Here is a 14,514-nt window from a genome sequence, read left to right as displayed (position 1 = left end):
TAAATTCGAAGCATGTCTCAAATCTTTCTACATCTCAGTGCCTATTCTGCCACTTTCCAAGCTTCTTCATCTCTCACCAGGGTTCATATAATAGCCTCATAAACCATCTTCCCTTGCCCTTTTCTTCCATGCAATAGCTAGGATGGTTTCCTTAAAACATAAATTGTGTCTTGTCACCACCCTGGCAAAAAACCTTAAATGACTTCTTGATGCACTCAGAATAAAGTGTAAACTCCTGACCATGGTGGTCTATGAAGACCTATGATCTAGCTCTTGATTCTTCCCATAACTTCATGCTCTACCATGTTGGCCTCCTTCCAGTCTCTGAACATTTTAGTTTGACTCACTTAAATGTTTTGACCTTTCTTCTCTTTGTATGGTATATTTTCCCCCCTCATTCTGGGCCTGGCTAACCCATCCTCCTCTTTAAATCTCAGCTGAAAGTTTCCTTCTCCTGATCAATTATGCTCTTCTCCAGTTTCATAGCAACTTTCTTATGGCCTATATCTTGGTTATCATAATTTATGATAGAAAATACATCTGATGATTTACTTGTGTAATTCTTCTCTGCTGATCTAGGCTGCAAGCACCTTTAGGAATGGCTCTGTATTGTCCTTTGTAATGCAAAATCTAGTACAGAGTTTAGCACATTGTAAGTGCTCAATTCATAATTGGTAGTTAAGTTTATATCTTTTGTGGTTGTCTATTAGTAAGGCCTAAGAATACGAGCATGTGTTTATTTCAGGCTGAAAAGTCACAACCAAATGGGTGATAAAATAAAGAAATATAGCTGAATGTGTCCTGTTTCTCCACATATTTCAGTTCTAAACACTTAGAAGCTTAACAGCACTCCTCTATTCTCTTAGCAAACCTCCCTGGTTTTCAGAGTTGAGAAGGAAAGTATGTTGATATGATATTTCTTGTGTTTTGCTCCCCCCAGATATATTTAGCTTTGTGCAGGAAAGTGGCTTCCATAGCTAAAGATGGGAGAGAAGTGTTGGGAATAGAATGAGGGGAAAGGAAAAAAAACAAAAACAAAAAAAAAAAAGAAAAAAACAAAGGAACCACATAAGGAGGTGGCTGTCTTTGCTCAGGGTAGGCATCATCCAGGATTCCCGGTTTGTCCCAGTTCACTCACTTTGAAGTTTCTTCAAGATTTCAGTGTTTATGCAATATACACCAGTAATTCTCTCCCTCCCACCTCTAGGAATTGAAAAATAAAAGCGTTATTGAGCATGGGCTTGGTGCTAGCAAAACCTTGGTGCTACAAATTCTAGGAGTTCTCATGTCCCTGAAAGCCACCACCCCAGGCCCTTTGGAGATTGTTGTGACTTATTTTTCTTGAGTCCACTGAATTTTTTTCCCATTTCTTAGCTATTGTTATAAACAATAGAAAGTAGGAAATGGGCTTTTGAGATGGTTTTCTTTTTTAACCTTAATAAATGTCTTAAAAGTTTTATAAATAGCCACCATGTTCATCCAAGAAAATAGACCTGATAAACTTGTATTTTGCTTATACCTTTTTCTAGGACCAAAATTAGCACAAATGAACTGATTCTTTTTCCATTTCGGTGCAGGAGAGGGGTGGGGTGGAGCTAAGGTAGAAAGAGGAGGAAGAAAGAGGAAGAAGGTACCAAAAAGGAGGATCTAATACTGGATTTCGGTTCCCACTACTGGAAAATGGTTCATTTCCAATTCTGCATTTCAAGAACAAGAAGACTTTCTGATGATCTTTTTTATTCTCTTTGGATCACTATGAATCCTTACCAGCAATGTATGTCTTATAGCACTTAATGGGTTAAAATATTTGGGGAAGTGAAATAATCATATTTAAGGATGGTTACAAAATCAAGGCAGGATACTTCAAATACATTGTTCCCCAGATATAATCTGAGCCTTAGAATCTGTTATTGAATAACCTGATGATTTTACATAACTGTGATAGTTCACTCATTTGATGATCCATTCAATCATTTGACAACCACTTTGAACTATGCATTATAATTTTCAAAGCACTTTCCCCTCCATTGTACTTGATTCTCATGAGAATCCTATAAGTACTCTTAACAGAAATTGCCATTTTAGAGAACAAGAAACTGAGACCCACAGAACTTAGTCAGCTCTGGAGCTTTAACTGGAACCCAGATCCTCAGATTTCACAAAGAATTCTCTTTCAGTTCTACCTACCTTAATTTAGTCAACATTTTCTAAGTAAGCATCATTTGTTGGGCACAGTTCTAAGAAAACAAAAATGACTACCCCTGTCCTTGAGCTTATAGCTTATCAGGAAAAGGAAGAGGCCAAGATGTGCATGGGTCCCTGGGGAACAACCAGGAGTCTGGTGTAGAAAATTGAGGTACATGAGACTAGAAAGAAGTTAGAGGGAACACAGTTCCTCATTTATTGAGTCACCATCACATCAAATCTTCCTAATATACCTTCTCAAATCATGATTTTTATGAATATCATTATTAATCTTTTTCTATTCCATTTTTATGCCAGTCTCCTAATACCTTGATGTTTAGACCTTGAAAATTGCTTAATTTCCTACTAATTGTAAAATTGTTAAAATCTTCTCTGGTGGCCTTATGTGTGTGCCATTATATCTGTACAATTTGGATCTGGAATGTTCCCCAAGGAACCATGTTGGCATCTAGCTTGGCTATATTGGGAGGTGGTGGGAACTTTAAAATGTGGGACCTACTAGGAGGTCTTCAGGTCATTGGGGGAATGCCCTTGAAGGGGACAGGAAGACCCCAGTCCCTTCTACTTCCTCTCTGTTTTGGCTTCCTAGACATAAAGTGAATAGTAGTTTTGCTCCACCACTTGCTTCTTACATGATGTGCTGCCTTACCACAGGCCCAAGCAACAGAGTCAATTGATCATGGACTGAAAACTAAAAATGTGAGACAAAATCAGCCTTTTTCTTTTTATAAGTTAATTATCTCAGGTATTTGTTATAGGAATACAAAGCTGACTAACACAATATTCTTTCCTGGCCACTGAAAATAAATAGTTACAACTCCTGGCACAAGGGCCCAACCTTGAGGCAGGTTGGGCCTTGATGATTAGGGTGCTATGGAAAGTGGTCTGAATGCAGGACTGGCACATATGAGTTTATCTGAGATGCCTATGGACTGTGGTGAACTTGGCCCTGGTTGAGTAGGAATCAAGATCTACTAGGTGGCCAGTTCCTGCTAGGGTCTAGAGTCTAGGTTGTGGCTGTTGCTTGAGGTTGAGTGTGTGCTTTAGGGTAATCTGTCTGACGGGAATTGAATGCAAGAAGATATAAAACACAGGACCCAGGCTCTCCAGGAAGAGGACTGACAGGAGTTAAGCAGGAACCTAGGCTTGAAGTCCAAGACAGGACTTTAGTCTCACTTGAAGAATGGATGATCTAGCCTAAAAGCTGAGTCAACATGGTGCTGACGGTGGATAAAGTTGAGCTTGTGTATGTGCTGGTCTTTGTTGATCTTCTACCAAAGGGCATTGGTCTTCCTGCATGGTACATTGAGGTGGCTGGGTTATACTCTGCTCTAATCGATACTGGATCAAATACTCAAAGAGGCTGAACCTGCCCTGGCAGGGTTTCAATGCCTCACACTGATGTGGGACTTGAGTCAGGGAAGAGCCTCTGAGAAGAAGCCCTGGGGTTTTTACTGGGTTCAGAATCAGGACATTTGGGGAATTAGTCTAGCTCAGGCACTATCTGTTGCATAACCTAAAGCAAGCTTCAAAATCTGGATCTCTATTTCCTTAGTCCTCGGTGTGGCCCCTGGGGTCAGAGTCCCATGTTTTATTCCTGTTTGTTTCCCTAGTGTCTAGCACATTGTCTACCCTTAAAAAAACAGTTAATAAAGTATGTTTTTGAGTGAGAAATGCCTGAGTAGAATGAGCTGAGAACGAGGAATCATATCAATGTTTAAAGGGACAGGTTTACCAGGATCCCGGTCCTTGCCCTCGCCCCTCTACATTCTGGTATCTAGCTCTCTGCCCTTATTTGAGAAATAGTGACCCAAATAATGGTGTACTCCCCGCAAAGTTCCTAGTGGCTTTGTGACTGTCTGATGATAAAACACAGAGATAGTTTATTTTAAACTTTTCCCCTCAGCATTCCCTAGCCAAACATGTTATAAAAATAAAAAAAATAAGTCACCTGTTACCCCCAGGATGATCCCAAGAAGGTTCACCTACCAGGAAGGCTCTTGGGTGGCCTCATAGAGACAGTGTAGTAACCAGGAAACCCTTTGACATTTGAAAATGCCGTGAAACACCAACAAACAAGATAATCACACCACCACCAAGTGGGCGGGAGACAGATCAAAGACCTGCAGATTCTCCTCTATCTCATTACGGTCAATGCACAGAAAGGGTCTATTTTGTTGCTCTGGAGACAAGTGTCTCCCAGAGTGAAAGATGTTCTCCATGAGAGAGCGTGGGCAGTTCTCACTTTTGCTGTGGGCCCTACAGATGTGGGTGGTTCCAACTTTAAGTCAAATATTCAAAACTCTGAATTAAGGGACTAATTGCACTTGAAAGCCATCCCTTAGGGTTTTTCAGATCCTGAGTGTGTGCTTGTGAGACAGGTGATAAACATTTTGGAAGATACAGAAAAGAATAAAGGAGAATAAAAGCACCCATAATCCTAAGATAGTCATTGTAAATATTTTTGTTAATTATGTACTCTCATTTATATCTAGTCTATTTTCTATGAAAAATATTTTAAAATATACTTTGCACACACACACATATATACATATTATAGGTATACATGTACATATACATATCCTACTTCTTTTCACTTTATGTTACCATATGTATTTTTCAGCTCTAATTTTTCAGAATTAATTATATTGTAATATACTTAACCATTCTTTACCCAACACCCTTTCTCCAAACCTACTCATGATGGCACATATTGGGTTCTTAGAATTTTAATTGTTAGATAAAATTTATACAAAGTTTTTTTCCCCCACTACATGTTGAATTATGCCCTGAGGATAGATTTCTAGAAATGGAATTACTGGGTCAAAGGGCATGACCCAGTTATCGTATGTTATGATTCTTTGTACATGTGACCAAACAGTACTCTGAAAAAGTCATCATAATTGACACAGTAGGAATCATCTTACTGCATTTCACCAAGAGTAATTTAAATGTCACCTTCCATAGTGAATATAAGTGTTGGTTCAAACATCTTATAAATACTTTGGCAAAGATGCTGGTAGAGGTGGGGAAAGGTGAAGGGAAGAAGGAAAGAGACATTTAAAACTCAAGTGTAGCACTAGAACTAGAAGCAACGGTAACTGACCATTGGTTAGAAATTAATGAAGCACTTTAGAATTCAAGTCTATCAATATAATAGCAGTCCTCAGATACTGCAGGAAAATAAATGATTCAGGGTGGACTAGATGGGAATCAACTCTACCATTAATTTGCCAAGTGGTCCTTGCAAATCAATTTCCTCTTGGACCTTTCTCAACTGTAGAATTGGTGAGGTAAATGATGAGGCTAGAGGCTTTCAGAATTTAGACTAGGAGATCAGATACATATCTTCATAGAGTTTTGGGGTCTTGTCCATGGTTCTTCTCTAAACATCCAGAGTTACAAGTCTGATGAGATTATGATTCCACTGAAGTTATATAGTGAAATAGCAGACACTCTGGGAAGTGTTTGGGGCTCCCACAACTTCAGCAAAGAATCCTCTAGTTCCATGTGTCTCTCTGGACTGGTGGCAAGATCTTTGAGATCCTTGTTTGCATGGAGGCTTAACACAGAGAAAAGTTGAATATATGCATCAAAGAGGTGGCTTAATTCATCTACTTCCATAATGATATTTGACCGTTGGTGCCTCCCTAGTGTTATCCAGATGGTGGCATTCAGAAACTAAATAAATTGCTTCCAATTTAGTAAACTAAAATATTATTCAAGGTCTCCCATTTCTCTGACTCTATTCTAGGAAAATGATTGAGTGGGGAGGAGGACAATTCAGATTTTAAGAGAGGCCTAGGTCAAGTCAGGGTGGTGGTGCATGCCTGTAATCCCAGTGGCTCAGGAGTCTGAGGCAGGAGGATCACAGCTTCAGCAACTTAGAGGGGCCCTAAGCAACTCAGTGAGACCCTGTCTCTAATAATACAGATAAAAAGGCTGGGGTTTGTGGCTCAGAGGTAAAGCAGCCCTGGGTTCAATCTGTGGTTCCAAAAAAGGCCTAGATCACTTTTTGGAGTTTCCTGGTCATAATAATAATAATAATAATTAAAAATCCCCAATACATAGGTATATATTTTCCCAGCTAACAGACTTTATTTTTAAGAGCAGTTTTAGGTTAACAGAAAAATTGAGAAGATGGTACAGAGAATAACTCTGTACTCTTTTTGTATTATTAACATCTTAAATTAGTATAGTCCATTTGTAATAATGAAACAATATTGATACATTATCATTAATTAAGTTCATCCCTGATTCAGTTCTATTTAGGTTGACTTTATGTCTGTTCCTATTCTGTGATTCCATCCAGGATACTACATTACATGAAACTGTCATGTCTCCTTAGGTTATTCTAGGCCGTGAGAGTTAATCAGACTTTGTTTCTGAAGACCTTGATGGTTTTGAGGATTGCTGGTTAAGCATATTATGGGCTGACCTTTACTAGATTTGTCTGATGTTTATTCTTAGGATTATGTAAGGATTATGGGAAGAAGACCACAGAGATAAAGGGTCAATTTCATTATATCATATAAAGGATACATAATATTATTATTGTTGATGTTGACCTTGATTGCCTGCCTGAGATGGGTTTTTTCAGATTGCTCCCTATTTTGTTATTCTCTCTTCATCGTATCTTTGGAAAGAAGGTATTAGATGCAGACACACTTGGAGCATGGATTTGTTGGGCACATGCCTATAATCCCAGTGACTCAGGACGCTGAGGCAGGAGGATCACAAGTTTGAGACCAGCCTGGGCAACATGGTGAGAACCTGTTTCAAAATTTCAAAAACTTAAAAGGTGGGGGCAGTTGCTGGGGAGATAGCTCAAAAGTACAAAGCTCCTGAGTTCAATTCCCAGCACCACCAAAAAAAAAAAAAAAAAAAAAAAAAAAGAGTAGGGATTTATGTTTCCCTCTTTTGATGGCAACTTATCTATATAAATTACTTGAGGGCTGGGGTTGTGACTCAGTGGTAGAGTGCTGGCCTAGCATGCATGAGGCCTTGGGTTCAAGCCTCATTCCACCTATATAAAATATTTTATATTTTAAATATAAAATAAAGGTATTATGTCCACCTATAACCAAAAAAATGAATAAATTACTTGGAATTCTGCATGGAATATTTATCTCTTCTCTCTCATTTATTAATTTATTCAATGATTTATTTATATCAGTACAGACTCATGTTTTGTGTGTTTTTTTTTTTTTTCTATTTTGGGTTATAATCCCACATATTACTCCTTCTTCTTCTTTTTTCTCAAATTATTCCAGCTTTGGCTGTTGGGAGTTCTTCAAGTTCCTGTGTGTCCTTGAAATATCTCCTATAAACGTTTTGCTTTCAGCAACTCCTTACTTCATGGTACTACAAGATGTTCCATTCTCATTTTGTAGGCCTCTTGTCCCAGTCCCAGACTCAGCCATCTCTCTAAGCAGCCCTGGTTTTTGTCACTAGGGAATGACATTAGAAACCAAGATCTGAGCTCTAGGCAGGCTTTCTGCTTGCCATTGTTTCTAGGACAAATATATTTCAAATCTTACATTTTTAACACTAGCATACACATAACTGTAAAAAGACTGTTCATAGGACAATTATAGGTTTATTACCAATATTGCATCACAATACTTTAGGACCCTATTGCCTTCCACCGTGACCCACGTAAAACTTAAGTATGATGGCGTTCTTTCAATCATATCAGTGTACCACTAACATAAACCCAGTGCAGATATTGTCAAAAGTCTCAGTTTGGGGACTTCTCTGAATATGAGTCCATAGTAAATGGTTCTTTTGAAGACTACCCATTAGTAAACTATGGAAAAAGCATAGAGGATTTAGAACCCAGGCACTTAAAGTTCTGAATCCAGCTCTGTTGGTGACAGTGTATGTGGCAAATTCTGTCTGGGCCTCAACTTCCAATAATATAAAATCAGTAGCAGTGAGTTGGATAATGCTAAAGACTCTTCCAGTTCTTGCATAACCTCAGTAGTTTCACAATGAAGGAATGAAATTGGTTTCACCCCTCCTTGAGCCTAGTTCCAATATACCAGAGAGTCTAAACAAGCTAAGGGAGGAGGGATGGTACGGAGGTCATTACTGATAAACAGGAGTCACTTTATTATTTCCTGAGGATGCTGGGGTCTGTTAAATGCTGGATAATCATGCCTGAGAAACGAGAAACTTTGGACATTTCTTTTGAAGAATGTTGATGGAAAATGTATAGGAAATGTTGATAGTATTCCTTTATTGCTTTCAAGTTTGCCTGGTAGGTGGAGTCTCAATCTTCTCTCTTTTTTTAAGGGCAAACTCTTCATATGTTATTTCCTCTGACTTCAAACAATTACCTTTAATGCAGAGATGGCTGAGCCACTTCTTAGTTTCTTACCAGGAGTCAGTCTCTCTAGTTCTTTCCTTCCCTTCTTCCCTCTTTCCTTCCTTTTGCCCCTCCTTCCTAATGTTATGAAATATTTTCAGCATTCACATGGAACCCAGTGGCTTAAAGATTACCCCATTTACAAGTGTCATCTCCTTCCTATCATTGACTGGCACGGTTTCCAAAAACAAACAGATGGGGGAAAATAACTATAGGGCAGAAAAGGCACTTGGGAACTGTCACATCTGATTACTAATGCTGGAGATCAAAGGTACAAGGTCTTAGAACCTACCTCCTCCAACTCTTAACGTTTAAAATCTTCATTTGGCTTTTGGACTCACTCAGCATAATCCCAGACTTTGGTCTACAATTGGTTAAAAATTGATAGAGGTGAGGATTCTGCGACTGCCTTCTTTACTTAGAATTACATTTTAACCCTTTGCTCCACCCCCTGTACACATGTACACACAGCTCCTTCCCACCCCCACCCTAAAGTTATGTAAACATCTATCTAGATGTAAAGGTAAGAAACTCAGAGTAGACACGCACCCCGCAAATCATCTGGGTTATTCCTTCACACGGCTGAGGAAACTGAGTCCTCCGCAGTGGCTTTGCAAAATGTCCCATATAAAGTTCCAGGCAGAGCTGTAATTAGAAACCAAGGTTTTTCTGGCAATAACTCCAGCTTTTTCTTCTCCCACTGTGCACCCGTGGAGTTAGGGGAGAGAGAGAGAAAGAGAGAGAGAGAGAGAGAGAGAGAGAGAGAGAGAGAGAGAGAGAGAGTGTGTGTGTGTGTGTGTGTATGTGTGTACATACCAGTCACATAGACACTGACATGTTGGAAACATGCACCAGCCTCTATAGTCTGACCTAAGGGAACAGTTTAATGACTCGAATTTCAGGCAGCTGAAAGGTTCCTGCGGGTGGAGGTTGAAATAAACAAGAAAAGCCACTGTGGAGATGTGAATGGAAAAGTACCGAGCCCGCCCTCCCTCCGCACATTCTTCCGCTCTCCAGCTTTCCCTCCATGGAGCCGCTGCAGATAGGCTTGTGCATGGTCAGGTGTACAGAGGGCGGTGTGGGGCAGGGAGAAAAAAAAAAAATGCAGGCACAACACGCAAATCAAGTTTTTCCACTTCTAGCCTTAGGTAGTAGAGACAGCTAAGTACAGCAGTCGGGCAGGGCCGGCAGGGCAGCGGGCGGGCGGGCGGACCGCCCTGAGTTTACAAACACTCAAGTGCCTTCCTCTCCTCATCCCTCCCAGAATCCAGCTGCTGCGTTCCCTCACGCTAAGGATTCATAGGAAGTGAAAACCCTGTTATTCAAAACAGTGATCGAATGCAATAAACAAATGATTGTGTGCCCCCACCCCATCACTTCTCTATTTTTAACTCCAGACATTTATTTCCATTTTAAATAACTGAGAAAAGTGTGGAAAATCAGTGTTTCGGGGGAAGCTCTGAGCCTGGCTGAAAAAGGTTTGCTGAAGGGGAGAAAATAGAATAATAAAAAGCCTGAAAGCAGGCAGCAGCATGTGGATCAAAACTAAATGTTGACACTTCCTTTTCAGAAGGTAGTGGCTGGAAATCATCCTCTTTTTTTTTTTTTTTTCCTTTTTATGTCTCAAAACTTTCTGCTCAATTTAATTTTCATTTCTTTTTTTTTTTTTTTTGGTGGTACTGCTGGTAGAATTCAGGTTCTTGAGCATGCTACACAAGAGTTCTACCTGTGAGCCCTATACCCTTAGGCTCCTATATTTCTTTAAAACATACTAAGAAACTTTTTCCTTGGTCCAAGGATAATACATGGAGCTTGTTTACAACAGTTTTAAATGAAGGATTCGCAATAAACAGGTGATTTTAACAAGCCAGATAACATTCCCCGTACCCATCAAAAGTACTGGCAAGTAACTGCAAGTAACACGCTTAACCAAACCCAGAAGACCATCCAGACTCCCATGCTTATCATTACCTGGAGTTGGTTCTGAGAACCAGTTTCCAGTATTCACAGGGCCCCATGTAGACTTGACTTGTTTTCCTCACTTTTGCAAGAAGACCAGATACTCACCTTCAAACCCAGGTTGTCAGGTCAACCTGATCTTCTAAAATGACATAGGACCATCAAACCACACAGACCCATTTTCAGTTGTGTTGCCAGAGTGACACGCACCTCTTGTGAGGAGCAAGCCTATCCTCTGCAAAGAAAGAAGCCCGGAGGAGTGATTGATCTGAACATTCCTTCCAATTCAAAAATCTCTAATTCTGTGATATAGATCTACCAGGGTACCAGAAGTTCCTGACAGGTGAAACCCACTTCCCATTTTGAGCCCCCTTAGAAAGAAGACAGTTTATTTCAAGGACAGGTTCCTTTTCGGCTATGATTGAATTGCGAGGGAGGTTTTGTGAGGGGAACTGGATGTGAAATGTGTTCCTTTCCTTAAATAGATGTAATATTAGGACCAGGCTATTTTATTTTGTAATAAAGCTTATATTTACCCAGCAGCTGTGATCAGGGACCTATTCCTATGCTTAGTCCATGGGGCAAGGAAGCTACCTAGTCCTATATTCTGAGTATTAATAACCATTAACCATTTAATCATGGCACTAGTTGATATACAGTGTCCCCAAATCTATAGGAATCACTCATAAGACCCCAAAAGTTGAGAAACTCTTTAGGGTTTCTTAAGCACGACTTAATAGAATTTGAATATATCCAGGTCAGTCATTTCTTTACTTCTATAATATAGCACTGCTAGGGTGAGGGAGGCCCATGATAACAACTGGGACCCATGGGGGAGAGATCAAGAATGAGAGAAGGAAGGACATTCAAGAAGACATAAAATTGGCATAAAATTTGATAAGTTACTTTCCTAGGAATTGAAGAGATTGTGAAGAGAGTGCACAATTTTCCTCATCATTTATTCGAGAGAAACAGATTCACCTAAAAGTAAGTGTCTATCTTTAGAATATTTTCAATAATCCTCTCCCTCCCCCCCAAACCCTCCCCCCGCTCTTTCCCCAATGGGTCTCTTTCTGTTCTGGTCAATTTCTTTCTATGTAAACACATTGATTTGGCAAAAAAAAAAAAAAAAAAAATAGAAAAAATGTGGAACTCTGGCACTTGGTCCCAGAAATAATGTGCTGCGAAGGTCTGAAGTCCCTGGTGATGGGGTTAATTATCTATAAAGCAGGCCTGGTGGGTTCTCCTGTCTCAGGCTCCCTGCAGAGAATTAAAGAGGGCCTTGGTAGGAGAAGGGTGAATTCCTTCCCCGCCCCCACTCTGTCTGGTTCCATTGCCTGAGGGAGCAGATTTCCCTTTGCTCTGCAGCGCCCCCATGGGGCTAAGAGTGGAGTGGCAAAGGAAACACAGGAGGGACAAGCTATGTATTTAAAGTTAGGGTGTAGGACAGTGGATGAGGCAGATAACAATTTTGACCAGAAAAGTGACTCCCCAAAAATCACAAAAATAATACTGTTATAGGGCCAGTTAATATAGCAGAGCCAAACACCTCACATTCTAAGCTACATAGATGCATCTGAGAAACCCGAAAGTGTTTATAAGCTTATAAAAAATAGAAATCAGATATATAAATACAAAAGAAAAGGCTTCAGCAAAATTGGGGTATCATTCTGAAACCAGTGGTATCTGTTTAAAACTCTTCAAAACAAGAAAGAAGGGGACTCATATAAAAAGGCAGACATTCTGTCTACTGGCGGAATGAATCCGCACTTGACAAAGTCATGTGTCTTTGGGGTAAAATGTTCAACAACAGTGACAGGATTAGGCCTATATATTTTTTCAAAAACCCTTCACAAGACTGGCTTTTCTGCAGAGGCTGCAGTAATCCATCTGTCAATAAGTATTAAAATATTCAGATTTCACAGGGACAGACACTTATGCATATTTCCTAAGCTCCAGCCCTTGTAGAAAATAATCAGCCCCTTTGGACTTCCCCTAGTCATAAAACCTGTGACACAGCCTTTTGAAGGGGTGTGTTGTGGGGTAGGGATGCATCAACAACAGCATTCTCGGCCATATCTGAAACTTCTTATGTGACTGTCAGTGAAAGAAAACCCAAATATCTCAGGAAACAACCAGCAATCTTTCAAAGCTCCGGTCCCTTCTCCATTATAGATCCAAATTTAGGGTTGCAATAGATAGATTGTTTGGAGAGATACCTTTATTAGAAATTAATATGTGAAGAAATATTGTGGCACATTTAAGAACTCATCTGTGATTTAATGAGTCGCTTGAAGGACTCTCATAGCCAAAGCTCAGAACAGTCTGACCTTTGAAAGCTGCTTCTGGTCCAAACATTTTGGGTTAATTCTTGAGGAATCTGAAATATTATTTTCCCCTCACACCCTTCTTCTAAGAGAGAGACATAAAAGAAACAAGAATCTCCCTCATTGAGGGATGAGTAGGAGGGGAAAAAACCCCAACCAACATTTAATTAGGGAAACTGGCAGCCCTGCACAAACCAACCAGGGCCCACAGTGAAATAGTTCTGCACTGCATTCGCCTTTAAAAAGAAGGTAGAAAGAAAAAGGGAAAGACAGATTTCCCCCTCTCCTCCTCCTTTCAACTCCAGAACTGAGAGGGCTGTGCTCGGTGCCGTGCGTCGTAGTTGTAGCACAGTCTGTTCTAAATACACGCAGTATCTGTGATACTGGCACGGCAGGCCTTCAGAATTACCTCCGGCTGATCCCTTCAACACTGACTGAAGAGATTTTTTACAACGACCTTGAAACAAGCCCGGGAAAAAAAAAATCAAGACCTTAAGGAAAAGCAAAACACAAACATGTATTTGGCTCACGGAATTTTGGAGAACACACCCGTACACATACCCAAGTACACACGTTTCTTGCAACAAGAAATTCCCCAAGAGTCAACAATAACAGAAAGAGTAAACCCACCACTTGCTGTCCTGGAAAGAAACAAACCAAAACAAAACAAATCTTTGGAGCATTTCTCTCCAGTGCAGGAGAGCCTCTCTTCAGTAAAAGTCCAAGAGGAAAAGGAAATTGCACCAAAGAGGGCAAAAATGGGGGTTGGGACGATCACATATGATCAAAAATGTAAGCGGTTTTTCAATAGTATCAGTATTGAAATAATACATCTTCTTTAAATGCTTGAGTGAGTAGATAGGGAGAGAAAGAACACACACAAAACAAGAATCAACCGATGACGGATCCTAAGCTTTACGTAACACCACAAACTTGCAAAAGGCAAAAATCAGAGGCAAAAATCCGAAAATCATCAAAATACAACAACCAGAAAACCCAAGTCATCACACCAAAAAGAAAAAGCTCAAAAACACCCTCCACCCGAGTCCCAAATAAAAATAAAGCAAATGAACCCACCGAACACTGCTTGGCAAATATTTTTCCCGTGGTGCCTAATATTTTAGCTGGAGAGAGCTGTGGTGTTTATTGTTTTTTTCCTCTTACTCGTCTCTCTAAACCTACTGTATATAACATACTCGTTCCGGTGGTTCAAATCTCTCGCTCCCTTTTATGCATTTAGCTCGAGGAGCTGAGTATATGGGTAAGAGAGGAAGAATTAGCCCCAGACCCCGGGAAAGCAAAGCGCACTCCCCCTCTTATGTCACCGAATAGCAAATTAGTTCTCAGAATTCCAGAGGCCGAGCTTTGCTACAGCGAAGACGTCGACGTCACACAGGAGGCGCCCACGTGACAGTGGCGGAGCAGGCCGTACCATCATGCGGGGCTCCGGGAGGGAGGGCTGCCTTCTGGCCCCTCGAGTCTCGAACCGGGACATCCATAACCAAGACGATTATCCTGTGAGGACTTCGAAATATGCTGGAAAGTGGGAAAATATTGTGACTTTGAGGGAATTTTATGGGGTAGAGGAGGTAAAAAATCCAGAGAGCTGACACCGTGTCCTCCCCTGCCACGTAGCAGTGGGAAAGTCCGCAG

At 40.4% G+C, this 14,514-nt stretch overlaps 1 long non-coding RNA gene across 2 annotated transcripts; it reads right to left on the bottom strand.

Annotated features, from left to right (window-relative positions):
* Positions 1–7,402: 7,402 nt before the first annotated feature.
* On the bottom strand, positions 7,403–14,361 carry LOC124992597 (uncharacterized). Of its 2 annotated transcripts, XR_007110151.1 has the most exons (6): positions 13,939–14,361; positions 10,643–10,769; positions 9,392–9,492; positions 9,125–9,220; positions 8,868–8,939; positions 7,403–7,655 (listed from the first exon to the last, which is right to left on the bottom strand). It is a non-coding gene; the product is annotated as an uncharacterized LOC124992597 (long non-coding RNA). The 2 variants fall into 2 exon arrangements; XR_007110152.1 differs by lacking the exon at positions 9,392–9,492.
* Between the last annotated feature and the right edge of the window lie 153 nt (positions 14,362–14,514).

The sequence above is a fragment of the Sciurus carolinensis genome, chromosome 9 (assembly GCF_902686445.1).
Source record: "Sciurus carolinensis chromosome 9, mSciCar1.2, whole genome shotgun sequence".
NCBI lineage: Eukaryota > Metazoa > Chordata > Mammalia > Rodentia > Sciuridae > Sciurus > Sciurus carolinensis.
The sequence above is the reverse complement of the archived record's forward strand: the minus strand, read 5'-3'. Positions and strand labels throughout refer to the sequence as shown.